Source organism: Pygocentrus nattereri, chromosome 27 (genome assembly GCF_015220715.1).
Source record: "Pygocentrus nattereri isolate fPygNat1 chromosome 27, fPygNat1.pri, whole genome shotgun sequence".
NCBI classification, from domain to species: Eukaryota; Metazoa; Chordata; class Actinopteri; order Characiformes; family Serrasalmidae; genus Pygocentrus; species Pygocentrus nattereri.
The window spans coordinates 28,599,244-28,612,211 of NC_051237.1; the positions used below are offsets into that span (position 1 = coordinate 28,599,244).

Genomic DNA, 12,968 nt, shown 5'->3' on the forward strand with positions numbered 1-12,968 from the left:
GGGGGTCAGGGGGGTTGGGAGCCTATCCCAACAGTCATTGGGCAGAAGGCAGGATACAGACTGGACAGATCGCCAGTCCATCGCAGGGCAGATAGACATTCATACACACTCACACCCAGGGGCAACTTTAGCATGTCCAGTAAGTCTGACTGCCGGTCGACCCGGCCGGGGAATCGAACCCAGACCCTTCTTGCTGTGAGGCCCTTCTACACTGCCTGATGTCCGAGACATTGTTTATGATGGATTTTAGTGTAAAATAAATTAGTAAAATGCTTTCATGGAGGGTGTGGTGAGGCAAAATAGCCTCCAAACAAACCTTTTCTTTAATTTATTTATTCCTGTTTTACCATCATCGACATTCCACATAAAACCTCAGAAGACTCGTGTAGGGTCACTGGTAGGTGGTCTGGATAGTAAATAAAATGTCTATATTTGTGTTGCAGACATGGTGTCCCCTGGTTCCACCACTGTAAAGAATTTGGGTCTGTAAGTTTCTCTGCAATGAACTATTTCACACTAAACTGCTCTGAATGACGCTGTTTACATCTCACCACTGAATTATCTAGAACATTTGAAAAATCAATGGAATTCCACTTGTAGAGGGTTGGAGAGTCTCCTCAGTGACTGTATGACAAGGACTGATGTTATCATGACCAGGAGTGACTTAAACACGTGTCCAGGGAGATGTTCACAGTATCACTGACGCTTGACAGAGACAGATATGATCCTCATCGTTCCTCGATATCATATAATTATTTATTTTATTAATTTCTATAAATTTAAACCTACAGCACTTAAAATGCCTTTCCTGCTTAACACAAATAACTCAACGAAGAAATAAACAAACAACATGTTTTTTGATCCAGGTGTGGCCCTAATACATGCTGGAACATTCATTCAAAGGACGATATTGTGTGAAATGTTGTGTGTAATTCTGTTTTATCCTGTTAATTCCCCCTGATTTCACTAATCCTTCCTAAAAATGTTGATGTGCTTTGATGTCCTGCACTCGAGTCAATCATAAAATCCTAAAACTGCCTCTCCAGATGTTCCTGCGTGAGCAGCGCCGTGGCGTCCGGGACAGCATGGACGTTAAGCTCCATTCCAGATGACCCTCTGACGTTTTTTCTACTCTTTGCCATGAAATCTGTCAGGTCAGCACTCGTTCGTTCACTCATTCTACATTCATTCACAGATGTGCGTATTCTCTGCTTAAGCTTCAGCCCCCAGCCTTAAAACGTTAAAGCATCCCAGTCTAATCCCACTCTTGTGTGTTTTTTTGGAATTTCTTTTTTTTCATGAATGATGGTTTTGTCCTGAGATTAAAGCACTGGGTTCTTACGTAGCATTATAATCTTCGGTAATCTTGTTTATGTAGCATTTATAATCCAAGAATAGCCCTACCTGACCCACAGAGACCCAGCAGGCTGGGATGATAGCATTAAAGCAATAGTTCTAAAAATCCAAAGCGAAAAATTCAATGCACAGTTTTGACCTTATCCCAAATATAGCTGTGCCAAAAACAGTCACAACTCATTTCCAGCCTCTCCTGATCTCTATACTCTGCCCTTAAGACTGAGGTATGTAAATGAGCTCTGTTTGGATTGGATGCCCTGTAGAGTGACTCTTTACTCTTCAGCCTGAGCTGAAGTGTTACTTCTGACTTCTAACTGGGGACTTTGTGGGCCACAGTGCTGCGGAGATCAGCGTTTACCCTCATCTCATGCTCTGAATTCATGAGCAGAATCAGTCGAGCTTAGTGAGGCAGTGAGCTGACGTCTGCAGTGAGGACTGAGGCCTGACTCATTTGCCATAACGTCAGAGTGAAAGGGTGGAGCTAAACTGCTCTAGGCGGAATAAATGTAGATGCCTTGTTTTTGACAGTGAACTCAAAATGGGTTGTTTTGACTACAAGGTGTGAGTATTTATAACGTTTGCATACTTCATGAAATGTTTTCAAAAAAGGTGTGGGAACTTTGTTTTTCCATGATATTGACCCCTTAAATGATCTGAAATGGACGTTCTCGTGTGGTTTCTGATGCTGTACGGTTGTTGTGTGTGTGTGTATGTGTGTGTGTGTTTGTGTGTGTATGTGTGTGTGTGTGTGTGTGTGTGTGTGTGTGTGTGTGTGTGTGTGTGTGTATGTGTGTGTATGTGTGTGTGTGTACACTCTTGGATCCGATGGAAAATCTCCTGCTGCTGCAGAGGAATGCAGCTGCTGCTCACTGTCAACAGAGAGTCTCACACGTAGGTGGTCCAGGCGTGTCCAGGGTCCAGTCATGGGTCATAGATAGATAGATAGATAGAGAGAGAAATATTCAAATTCTGGTTCCACTGACATGCAATTAGTAAAAGTTATGTCCTGTATGTATTTAGCATAGATGTAAGTATCTGTGTGTACCTATATCTGTATGCAACAATAGCATGAATCACTTGCAAACAGTCCTGGCCTTCTATCTAAAACAGCAAACAGTCCAGCAGCTTGACCAGCTTGACCGTGGAAAAAGCTCACCTAACTTTCCATGCTCTTAACACAGGGGTCATATTAACACAACAAACACTAAATATTTTGGTCTGGAGTTACTGGAGTCCATCATTCAGGCCAGTCTGAACTTTACCCTACAGGTTCACACAGCCATGTACACAACACTGTAACCGCGCTTTACTAATTACACTACACAGCATCTTTTCACGTCCAGTCCTGATGTAAATGGTAGCGGTTCAACTGCAATGGAATACTGATTCAATTAGAATCCATCACAATCACATTTTTTCTAATAAAGTATTGTTTTATTGTGTGAACTCTGTCTGATTCTCAGTTATTATGAGAAACGAGCAGGTCTGTATGGCAGTGACAGCTTTTTCCCACCAGCAAAAGTGCTTAAAAAGAGGGCCGTTAAAGAGAGGCCTGCAGGGAGATTATGTCAGAGATAATGAGCTTTTAGTCTGCTATCATATGGTCAGTTACTCTGCTTCAAAGTAACCCCTGCAGCACATGACCGCGTTCAGTGCCCGGCACGGTCTGAACTCCAAACTCTCACATGTTCTCATATGGTAAAGCTCAGGGATAATCACTAAAGCTCAAAGCTCTTCACTGCGTACTACCATAACAATGTACCTGTAACACTGTATATGTTACTGGAACCGTGAGGAGACAAGAAAAACATTATTATGTATATGTACACACACACACACACACACACACACACACACACACACACACACACACACACATATATATATATATATATATATATATATATATATAGTTTTTAAACTCTGTGTCCACTCACTGTCCACTCTATTAGACACTCCTACCTCGTCGGTCCACCTTGTAGATGTAAAGTCAGAGACGACAGCTCATCTGGTGCTGCACAGTTTGTGTTGGTCATCCTCTGATCCTTCATCAGTGGAAACAGGACGCTGCCCACAGGACGCTGTTTTGGGTGGTGGACTGTTCTCAATCCAGCAGTGACACTGATTAAAAACTGGTCTACTCAGACCAGCACAACACACACTAACACACCACCACCACGTCTGTGTTACTGCAGTGCTGAGAATGACCCACCACCCAAATAGCACCTGCTCTGTGAGGGTCCACGGGGGTCCTGACCACTGAAGAACAGGGTAACAGAGTATCAGAGAAACAGATGGACTACAGTCTGTAACTGTAGAACTACAGAGTGCAGCTATACGGTCAGTGGAGCTGATAAAGTGGACAGTGAGCACAGAAACGAGGAGGTGGTCAGAATGTTACGGCTGACCGGTGTATATATAATATTTATATATACATATTAGGTCCATTTCTATTGGCTCATTCATCATTTAAATTTGACACAATGTAAAGAGCAGCCTAAACACCACAGGGCGGGGAAGTGAGAAGCTTAAATTATGTAAGAAAAAAATGAACAACAGAAATGGAGATATGAGGTTTTGTTCTGACAGCGTAGATATATCTCTTTATATAGTTAATCATTTAGTTACTTACCGCTTTTTACTGAACACTCAAAAACAAGAACTGACCCGAATGAGAACTGACAGAACTTATCTACTTCATTTCCCACTGACTGGAGATGCTCCTGTATTAACTACAGTTAACAATTAACTGGCCTTTTGGTCATTTTCTGGTCTAAACTTTCAATTTTGGCTTATTAGCTATATTGCTTGTTGTTCAACTTAACCTCTTGGCTCATATTTAGCTTGTCAGATTTAATTGAAATTTTTATGAAGTAATAATTAGAAAATTGACTCATTAACATGTCGTTCTAGTTTATTCTCGTACACTAATTGTGGTGTAGTGGTGCTTAGTGACTTCATCCTCACCTGGAAGAGTAAAGAATTAGATCAAATGTTACTGGTTTCAGCTTCAACTGGTTCTAAAGACAGAGGAAAACTCTTCCAAGTGCCATTAGATCCTGTTGGCACCTAATTTGAGCACTAAAAACCAAATAACTGGAGCTGGTACAGGAATAGCAGCCAGGAGGAACAGCACACTTCCAGTTCTGGTACTTTGTGCAGTAGAAAAACATCTTAATATATATCAACTCCATGTCCTGACAAGGTGCTGATGCCATTGAGTGTCTGTTTGATCTAAATCCAGCTAGATTAGGGAATGATTAATAGTGTATCATAAGATCAACGGTAGCTCTTCCAAATGAGTGAACTTGCGCTTCCTAGTGGGCAAAGTTTGAAGGCCACATTAGAAATATGAGAGAAAATAGGCCAGAAATGCATTCGTCCTCCACTGAACCTCTGCATTAGTGCTGACTGGACGACGGTGTCTGGTGACGGCTGGTTATCATTCCTGCGACCAGCTGTATGTAAAAAGAGTTGGCGCTTACACCGCCTGCCTCATACTTCACACTGTACTGTTTACTGTACACTGATTAATGTTTAAACCAGTTACACCAGGGTTATGTAAGAGAGGACTGAGGCCATGGCACATTGTAATAAACAGAATTCACAAAACATGTGTTGTTATTTAGGGAAAAGCAGGGGGCATATATGAACATTTAAGAATGGTAATGCTTGTGTCAACAGTCAACATGTTTTGTAGTGACATAGTTGTGAGAAGCCATGTTTAGCTGTATTTCTAACAGGGTCAGTTCTAATCACCAGAAAAAAAGAAAAAAATATATATATATCAAATATTTACAAATAATAATAATAATAATACAAATTCTCTCTGGCTGAAGCACTGAGATTATTAAAATGATAAATAAATAAAATGATTATTTTAATATTTCACTGCATTTGTATTGTATATGTGTGAGAACGGTCCAGAAAGATGCACTTTTATGTGAAAATGTGCTTGGCTAATAAAGCACTCTCATTCTTGCTGGCCTCTTACCTTCCAGTTTAGCCTCACTGACCAGTCAGGACAGAAATAACTCCTCGCCGATCTTCCTCACAGCTTCAGTAAGAGTTACAGTAAGCACAGAGAGATAGTGTTTATCTATATGCCTTTAAATATAAAGCAGGCTCATCAAAGCCAGGCTAAAAGCAGAGGTGTGATGGAGGTCAGACTGTTAGTTGCTGCTGAATGAGAAGGAGTTATCTCAGTAACTGGCCCTGTAGGACCACTTTGTCGGACACTGGACACTTCTCATGCATTTTCTCCTCAGTCATGTGACACTCTAAGTGGGTGCAGCTGTAGAGGTTCAGACCAGATCAGCTTTCTGCAACTCCATAGGACAGAGGAATGCTGAATCAGAAGAGCTGTGCAATATATCTACATATATATATATCTCACAATGTATATATATATATATATATATATATATATATATATATATATATATATATATATATATATATATATATACAGTATCAGTATTCAGTATGCTGAATATTTTATTATATCTTTATATCTTTTCATGGGACAAAACTATAGAACTGAAGCTTGGATATTAAAGTAGTCAGTGTGCAGCTCGTATAGCAGCACTTCTGTGAGATGCTGTTTATACAACTTGTCTGAACAAAACGGTAACTTTCCAAAATGGCAACTTTACAGGGGAAGGAAAAAACCTACTTTACTTTTAGTCAATGGAACCAAAATTTATTCCAGGCCATTTTGGGTCAGTTCTTTTAGTCCATTCATCGTGAAATTTACCCACAATATAAAGGATCACAGGCATTTTCAAATTATGTCAGAAGCTGAAGACGTTTGGTTAGCTCAGGTTCTGGACAACCAACTGGTAATTCAGGAGCACTTAGAGTGGCTACAGTCAGGTTGCGCTCAGCAAAGGTGGAGAAACTCTGGTTTTGAATGAGGATATTGTCCGTCAGTGAAAGGAGAATTTTGAGGAAATCATAAACCCAAGAGGAATTCCTCCATCACGGGGGCTTCATCATTTCCCTGGCAGAGATCACTGAGGTAGTTGGCAAGATCCTCGGTGGCGAGGTACCAAGAGTGGATGAGATTTGCTCAGAAATGCTTAAGGCTCTGGATGTTGCAGGGCTGTCATGGCTGACACGTCTTTGCAATGTCGGATGGACCTCAGGAACAGTACCCTTGGACTGGCAGATCAGGGTGACTGTCCCTATTTTTTAAAGAAGGGGAGTGGAGAGTGTGTTCCAATTGCCAGGGTACCACACTGCTCATCCTGCCTGGGAAAGTAAAGGCCAAGGTACTGGAAAGGGCACTCTGACCAATGTTCGAACCTAAAAATGAAGAGGAACAATATGATTACCATCCTGACTGTGGACCAACAGACCGGTTTTTCTCCGTGGTGCAGACTGTTTGAGGGACGTGGGAGTTTGCCAGCCCAGTTTGCATTTGTTTATGGACTTGGTTTATGATCATGTAACCTAAGATTTTCTGTGGGAGGTCCTCTGGGAGTATGGGGCACTAGTCTGGGCCATGAGGTCTCTGTGAGCCCAGAGTGAGAGCGATGCCTGAGTACTCAGCATTAAATCAAGCTTGTGTGATGTGGACCCGTCAAGGCTAAGCCTTGCCTCCACTCCTGTTTGGGATATTCATGGATAGGGTGTCAAGGCATAGCTGAGGTGAGGAAGGCATTAGGTATGGAGGTCAGAAGGTGATATCTTGGCTTTTTGCAGATGATGTTGACCTTTTGGCTCTTACCATGACCCTAGCTGGACCAAGCAGATTAAAATGATGATTGTTCTGTGTTATCATCACAATTTCCAAATGTCTTCTCAATGTCCAGTATTTATGGTCACCATCCAGTACCCAGCTTAGCTAATCAGTCCTTCATTAAGTTAAATCAGGTGGTGCTGATGGAACTGAAAAGATCCAGTGATGGCTGGAGTGCAGCAGGGAGTCAGAAACCAAAACCTTTGTTCTTCTAACCTACATTTTCATAGTTTTATTGAATTATTTTATAGTAAATGTCTTTCTTTTTTTATGCTCATGTTATACAGGGTGATTCAAAAAGATTGATCCGATTTCAAAACACCATATTTTTACAGCCGTGAGGCGCCGAGGAACCAATCACACTCCAACTGTAAGAGGGGGTCATAGAGTTTCTGACCGGCTCCTTCAGTCTGAGAGGAGCTGAGACCCCTGAGCAGAACGTTCTGCGTTCTCCACGTCAATAAGAGTGGGTCCGTCAGAACTGAGCAGCGGGATTTTCATCAGCAGTGAAGCTCCAGCAGCTCAGAGCGTTCGGCGCTGGTTCCACAGCACTGGATGATCTCCGAAATCCCACTGAAAGAGCCGTGAGAGCAGCGACGCCCGACACGCTCAGTCCAGTCTGGGATGAGTTTGACCGTGGTGTTGATGTCGTCCGTCCAGCTGGAGGAGGTTCAGACTGAGACCTTGTAGAACTACATAATAAACTTTATGCTCATTTAAACCGTTTACAGCTCACTGCACTGATCTGTGATGATTTACAAGAGAAATCAATTATTTTGGATGAATCTTTTTGAATTCCCATGTATTATTTTAATGGTAAAAACACACTTAATGGCCAGAAAAAAATAGGTTTATTTGTTTAATTTCTTAATTTCTGTGTGGACATCTCCTGAATTGTGACATTTTCTTTAACAAATGTTTGGGGACCTCAGTCAAATTCCATGTTTAGTTGTTTTGTGAACATACGCATAATATTCTCAACAACAACAAAGAGTTTTATATGCTAAATTTAATTTGAAAAAGTTAAAACATAAAATGTGGCATGCATGAAACTTTTGGCAAATAAACAGTGCACTAAATATTGAAACAGCCAATGGAAAATGAACCAATCATGATTTTCTCCATGGTATATGGGTAGATACAGCCATGTGAGATCTCCCATTGCTTAGGACTTCAGGAGCTGAACTAAAGGCCTTATGAATTAGATAGACTACTAACTCAATAGGATAGTGACAGATAAATTAATCAATCATGCTAGATTACAGTGGGACCAGTTTTGTGAGAAAATGTTTCACTCTCGGCCTGTTGGAAGTTCTAGAGAAATCACCGACTGTGAATATGAGCTGTAGTCTGAGCTGTTAGCAGCTCTATATCAGGACTATTTAGCTTATGTCTGTGACAAGCACCAAATAAAGCATATGGAATTACTTTTACAAGTCTTAAATGTCTAGAACAGCTAAAAAAATCACATGAATCTTTGTTAGTTTAGTTTAGTATATCACTAGAATAACAGACATTTTTAGGATATTTTGAGAAATGTTTTCACACCACTGTGAGAGATGGTGCAAAAGCTTTTACTGTATATAATATGATATTATGAGAAGGTTGTGTTTGTACTGTCAGCTGTACCTCGAGACCTCCTCATGTTCCTCTTTCCACTTCTTCACCGCTGCTATCAGAAACAGCTGCACAGGGCGTGAGGTGAAAGCTGGAGGACATTACGTCAAGCCTTCTTCTACCCTCAGTGTTTCACTGTCATTTGCATGGTGGAATGCTAGCAGTAAAAAGACAGAATGGTATTTTAAACTCTTGTCATCTTCTCTGAGGGTGTGAACATGACCTGGTAATTATGTGCATGAACCAGATTACCCTGTGACTCTATAAGCCAGAGAGCTCTCAACCCATATCATACATACTATAGGGTTTAAACAACAATGCAGTATCTGTGGGCAAGAAAAACTGACGCAGCAACAACACAGTCAACACTCTGGATTTACGTCAGCTTATACGCCGAGAGCTGACGCTGAGGTGTAGTTGTAGTGTTTTGTAGAGTACCATGGCAATCGTGGTGGTGTATATACCAACAACAAAGACAACAACAAAGAGTTTTGCTCCAAATTGCTGTATATCCATTTGTAATTTTGGGCATAATGAATATAATGGAAATCTCATTCTCTATGTATCTCTTTATTTCTCTTATTAAATGTGGTATTAATCTTAACATAGCATTAATATTTGTATTTGTTAAGTTCACACCCAACAATATCTTTAAAAAAAAGCTGGTCTTAAAGCTGGTCTGTAGTGCACATAGCAGTGTGTTGAAGCAAAGCTTGTTGTGAGCTATCATGTTTCCTATCACAGTGTAAAAGATGCACAAGGCTTCCTTTATTGTTGGATGTACTGTGTTTTTTACAAGTAAGCATGCAAACTCTTTCAGAGCACAGTAAGAGCTTATTATCAATTTGTTTTCTCAGAGAAATGATAAAACCTGACTTTTTAGCTTTTTAGATCACATTTCTTACATATTAAATAAATATAAGAACAGCATTGAGAAATCTTGTCATCAAAAAAAGAGGACGAGATTATTTCCGAGATCATCATTGGCCAATCATTAGCCTATTTTTCAAAAGTACTATGATATTCAGCCAGGTTTTTGTATGTTTATTGTGAGAGTTAGTGTAAAACTTCAAAATGCAAAGTAAAATATGTTACAAGCTTCAAATGTGCTCAAGTTAGACTTGCCATAAAATGTGTACACCACTGTTAGCTTGGTTAATTTTGTTAATTCAAATGTGTACATTGATTACACCAATTAAATATATTACATAGACAAAATGTAGCAATTATTGCATTGATGTAAAACATTGTATTTTTGTTTAACCAATTCACGCTTTTGAGTAAACTCAATACACCAGGGCTTAATTGGTCAGATTAAGTTTGAATTGGATCCAGCACCTTGTTTACATATTAAATATCTTCCTGTGACAATCCATAGGGATGTATCGAGAAAAATCAACACTATTTTCTCCAAACAATTCAATATATTGTTTGTATATTGTTAAAAGATGGATTTTCTCACATTTGGTTTCACTTTTAATTTACACCTGCAGTACCGGAAATGCATTAACTGATGAAGGTATGACCTCAGAGAAGTGGGATGCCCACATTCAAACAACGCCCACATCGGTCAGTAAAATAGATCAGCATGTAGGGCTTTGTTTCCTATCACTGTATAAAAGAAGCTCCATGCTGCCTTTATTGATGGATGCACCATGTTAGATTCAGAGCGCAGTTTGGATCAGTTAATAATTGATTTGTTTCATCAGAGTAACAATAAAGCACAACTGATGTATGATTTTCCTTTCCATGTGTTTTCTTGTTCAACAAAGTGTTTTGTGACACAAACAAAACAACAAGAATTCTCATTTTGTCAGATCACATTTACCTATTAAAATAAACGCAACAACAGCTTTGAGAAATCTTATAACAATGGTGAGCAGAAATAGGCACTAAAAGCAGAAATAGGGTTGAATCCATTAAACACTGCTATGTAGGCTTAATGGCATGCAGCAGCCACTTTTATCTGGTGTGTCTGGTTTTAGGAATTCCGTACCTGTAACCTGCTTCCATCTGCAGTTTCACTTAAAGTGGAGCTTCCAGTCAGACGAAGCAGCTCTTGTCACATGACTGCACAGCCCAGCTCTGTTCATCTGAGGAATCCCTGCACTGTGGAACTGTAGGAGTGTGAAAAAGTCAACACCACACAAGAAAAAAAAACTGCTGCAATTCCACAGAACAGCAGGCAAACACTGTGTGGGTGAAAGTGTTGCACTGAATTTACTTGAATCAAATTTCTGCAAATTAATAAAACATAATACCGACCCTCCCGCGACCCTGACGGAGAAGTGGCTTAGAAAAGGGATGGATGGATAATATCGAGCCTGTTACTGCTTTTCATTTGACTTTGACACTTGGCAGTAGCTGTGTGGATGTTATATGTTGTACTCATGTGGAAATGATGGAGGGTTCATATCCAACAAACCAGGCTCTAATACTCAAATGCTCCAGAAGGCCTTTACTGCCAAGATCAGGTATCTTAGGCATGCAGGGTTGTAAAGGGGTGGACGGAGGTGTCAGTGCCCCCACCCTAGAAATCTGATTGGCTTCCACCTTCCTGTGGGGTGGGCGCCTTTAAGAGGAGGGTTGTTTTGCTACCCTGTCTCTGCCTCGCCTCGGACCCTGTATAGGGGAAAGTGAATTGGCTATTCACTGACTGTTTAACCTCTTTTCCAGCTTGTACTTTCACTCTACCACCCTGCCGAAACTCCATGCCACCTCTATGACACCCCAGGTCATGTTTTCTAGAACTGCCACTGTTCTTAAATTAGGATTGCAGGGTGGTAGGTCTCCAGAACCAGGGTTGAGGAACTATATTGATCTAAAATTGAGTGAAGTAAATGCAGTCCTGCACTTTTATCAGTTTACAGGACAAACATGACACAGAACCACACGAATACTCACCCAGTTCACATCCCTGAAATGTTCAGGATAATAATAACAGGATACAGCTGGCATTAAGCTTAATTTGAAATCGTGAAACAGCCAAAAGTAAAAAAATAACATGAGGAGAAAAAGAGAGAAGTAAGGAGTAATTGCTTCTGTCATTCATGTCCTTCATGCACTGCAGCTGTGGAATTCACTTCACTTCAGTCCCATTTAATTTGTAGTTTCACTGAATTGAATTTTTCTAGAATAGTGATTGCACCAAAGTAGCTCATCCAGAAAAGTGCCCTAATGAATGTCAGTGAGGGAGATGGTGTCATCAGGAGCTAGAACCAATGAGGAAAGGAACCAAGTCTCAAAAGGAGAAACTCTCTACACTGTAACAGAGAAACCTGCTGTTTTAGCTTAAAAAGTTACCAGGCTGCCTTTCAATTTTGAGTAATTGTACTCTGATAGTAAGTTAACAGAATATCCATCTTCAGTGATTTAGGCAGCCTAGTAATTAACCTTTTCAATTCCAAATATATTTTACGTTTTACAGTGACTGTTTTACCTTGTGCCAGTTTTACAGTGACTCTTTCAGTAAAGAGCTGTGGCATAGAGCTGCGGTCGCTGTTTTCCATTCCTAACAACCACCTGAAACCTGCCAACACTACAGTTTGTATTCACAGTCAGTGATGTATCTAGAACTTCCAGAAGGTCTACAGCAGTGGCGCATAACTCCAGTCCTAGGAAGATGGTGTCCAAAATGTGCTGGACCCCAGCCCTGCAGGACCAGAGTAGTGCAGCCCTGGTCCAGAGTGAGATGGTTGATTGCTTTGTCAGTTCCTAATGTTGGTAGTTAATCTCACACATAAGGCCTTCAGTTCAGCTCCTGAAGTCCTAACCAATACGAGAGCTTGTATGACTCTTGTATGTATGTCTACCTAAATACCACAGAGAAAAATAATCCGGACTGGACACTTTTTTGTTGCCTGTTCCAAGATTTTAACCTTTTTGTTTCCAACCAAAACTTAATAATGTATGCATTAGTTCCTAGAAGGCCCTGATGGTTCTGCTGATTTTGTTGCACATATACAGGATATTAAATTGGGAACCTGATGGTTCAGCTAAATGTGTAGTGTAAGTGCAAAGCAGGATGATGACTCCCTCAGTGAAGGAGTTCAGTCAAATAAGAGAGGAAAACACGGAACATCTTGCTTTCTCATTTCGCTGCAAGGCATGTTTGTTGTTTTTTGTGGAGATAACGTAGATCCGTCCTGGGAAATGCAGTTGAGGCTCATTTAATTGGTCAAAAAAACAAGAAAACACAAGCACAAGCTGAACCCTAGATGAGCCCAGATACCGGTTCAGTCTCACTAATGCA

The 12,968-nt window shown here is 40.5% G+C and overlaps 1 long non-coding RNA gene across 1 annotated transcript; it reads right to left on the reverse strand.

The window, feature by feature from the left end:
• Nucleotides 1-6,099: 6,099 nt before the first annotated feature.
• Nucleotides 6,100-10,766, reverse strand: LOC108411159. Its single transcript, XR_001856544.2, has 3 exons — nt 10,713-10,766; nt 8,729-8,873; nt 6,100-6,663 (listed from the first exon to the last, which is right to left on the reverse strand). It is a non-coding gene; the product is annotated as an uncharacterized LOC108411159 (long non-coding RNA).
• Between the last annotated feature and the right edge of the window lie 2,202 nt (nt 10,767-12,968).